This window comes from Benincasa hispida, chromosome 1 (genome assembly GCF_009727055.1).
Source record: "Benincasa hispida cultivar B227 chromosome 1, ASM972705v1, whole genome shotgun sequence".
Taxonomy (NCBI): domain Eukaryota; kingdom Viridiplantae; phylum Streptophyta; class Magnoliopsida; order Cucurbitales; family Cucurbitaceae; genus Benincasa; species Benincasa hispida.
This window is the reverse complement of record NC_052349.1, coordinates 29550204-29553310: the sequence shown is the minus strand read 5'-3', so window position 1 is coordinate 29553310 and position 3107 is coordinate 29550204.

Below are 3107 nucleotides of genomic sequence, written 5' to 3'. Positions count from 1 at the left end.
TGCAACACAATTTTACTACGTGGATTGTGCTCCCTTATATGATCCTCCTCAAGGAAGGTAACATTTGTCGACACAAACACTTTCTTTTCCTTAGGATCATAAAAATAACCTCCTCGTGTCCCTTTGGGGTAACCTACAAATAGGCACAACCTTAAACGTGGTTCCAGTTTTCTTAAGATTAGCCTCAAGCACATGTGCTAGGCAACCCCAGATGTGGAAGTGATGCAAACTAGCTTTACGCCCGTTCCACAACTCTAAAGGTGTTCTGGCAACACTCTTGGAGGGAACACAGTTAAGAATATAAGCTGTAGTCTCTACTGCAAAACCCCAAAACGAGTCAGGTAAGGAAGCGTAACTCATCATCAACCGAACCATGTCTAATAGGGTTCTATTTCTCCTCTCCGATACACCATTCTGCTGAGGTGTACCAGGTGCTGAGAGTTAGGAAACGATTCCATGTTTTATCATATGGTTCTGGAACTTAGAATCCAAAAACTCTCCCCCCCGATCAGATCGAAGTATCTTAATCTGTTTATTTAATGCGTTTTCAACTTCAACCTTGAAATTTTTGAACTTTTCAAAGGATTCTGACTTGTGTTACATCAAATAAAAATACCCATACATTGAATAATTATCAGTAAAAGTGATGAAATACTTGTAGTCTCCCCTGGCTCGCACATTCATCGGACCACAAAGGTTTGAATGCACTAACTTTAGAGGCTCTTTGGCTCGATAAACTTTTCCAGTAAAAGGTCTTTTAGTCATCTTGCCTTTAAGGCATGACTAGTGCACAGGTAAAGAATTTTCCTCTAACTCGCTTAGAAGTCCATTCTTTACCAACTGTTCAATCCTATTGAGATTGATGTGCTTTAATTGAAGGTGATAAAGTTGGGTGTTTTCCTTAGGAGAAACCTTAAGTCGTTTATTTTAAGTTACGACAGTTTTAAACATCTCTATGTTATGGAGGGAATTTTTTGCTAACGACCTTAGCACATACAAATTGTTTTCCAATTTTGCTGAACATATCTCAACACCATCTTTTAGAATAAACACTTTATTCATAGTTCCTCTTTAACTTGGGAATTACATATACATCATGTAAAATGATAAACCTATTCTGTAAAATCAATTGGAGTCCTCCCACTGCCACAACTAAGACGATGTGCTTGGTGCCTACTCACTTGTCATCTCACCAGGCTCAAGTTGCCACTAGGATCTAATCCCTTGAAAAGAAAAACAAACATGATTAGTGGCCCCAAAGTCTATAATCCAGGCAAAATCATCATTCTCCACTAAATAAGTTTCCAAAACCAGTAAATCACATTTACCTTGTTTGGCCATGGCCTTATCCTTTTTCTTCTCTTTTTACCAGCAAGGACAATTTCACTTCCAGTGCCCATCCTGGTTGCAATGGAAACATTCCTTTCTCAACCAGCGCTGTGAAGGAAATCAGACATGAGGATTTCCATGAGTAGCAGAAGGATCGCTCCAAATTTCATTTGTATATGAACAATACAATTAAGTTATGCATACAATCGAAATTATAGCATGCTTTACTACAGGTCAAGGGATAGAATTAACCATACCTTTGAAGACTCATTTTTCAGCACCCTTGATCACGAACGCTCGTTCACAGCAAGACGATAATCACGAACGCTCGAACATTACGAGCTCTACATTGCACGATCACAGTAAACTCAAACAGAATAATCTCCAAGATCACGAACACCTTAAACACCACGAATGGCCTCCACAGATCCTCGACTGTGTTGAGTTGAGTATGACACCACCAAAAAGGTTACATCGATATTTTCAGTATGAGAATCCAGAAGTGTTGGCTCTGTGTGGACTTGGTTAGAGGCAGAGACTGGAGGAGAACAATTGTGTAAATGATTGAGCAAGTGGGAGATGTCAAAGCCTGTCGTATAGAACAATGCTCAATCGTTGAACAAAAGCTATGCGATCGTTTAGCTCATCGGTCTCTCCAAGCTGTCGTTTAGTAAATCTTATTTACTTGACAACCTTTCGTGAGAACTTTCTGAGAGTGGAAATCTTAAATCAACATTAACTAAATTTAGAAAAACATTTTTCCTTTTTATCTCATAGTTACCATGAAAACCACCAATAACCTCCCACTCAATTGGTTATTAGAGAAAAAGAGATAATTATCAAAAAATTAATATTATTATATATATATATGATAACTATCTTACCTTTATTTATAACCTATAGTTTTAATATTTCATCTCATAAAACATATATACCATAGCTCTTTTTTCTATTTCATGGTCCTTAATGTAAATCTCATTTACATTAACCTTCCACACTATGTATCTCATACACCATACCGATCATATCATATATAATCAGATTACTCTGAAAATTTCAAATCAACACCAAGAACTGATCTTTAACTTGAATCCATTGAGCTACCAAGAAGACCTTATAGACCTGTAGCTTGAAGCTCCAACGGTACACGTATAACTGACTAAACTCTTTAGTCACAGGACTCACCATTCGTTAACTGCCAGGCACTCCATTAAAGACCGACAAGGGCATAACAGTTATTATGTGTCCATCTTAACCAATCAATAATGCGACAACCCTTCACAGATCGCTCGTAAGTACAGCTCGACCAATAGCCGTTATGCCCTTGTAGTTACATCTAACTTCTTAAGTACCACTGATCCCTCTAATGAACATAAATCATAGTCCTACTATGACTGAGTCCTCTCTTCCAAAGAGAAGCTGTGGCCACTATGTTCCAGCCCTGGAGTCAGCCCTTAAGGGAGCAATCTATATACTTACCCCTGCTTTGGGGAAGGAGTGAATTCCATCTTGTGTAACTGAGTTCCCAACTCCCAAATCAGATAAGTCCCTAAAAAGGTAGGCATGTTGAGTTGGCAATCTAGCCACTCTCACCCATACTAATTAAAGGACTGTCCTCAAAGGTAGGAGTACCCAAAACACTCAAGATTAAGGTCATGTCATCTATGGTCATTTAGGTGAAATGTAAGTCTCCAGTATCAACGGCATTATATACAGAGACTAGTCATCTCGTGGTTCGGTCTTATACAAACTCTTTGTATAGGACACCCCCGCTCGCA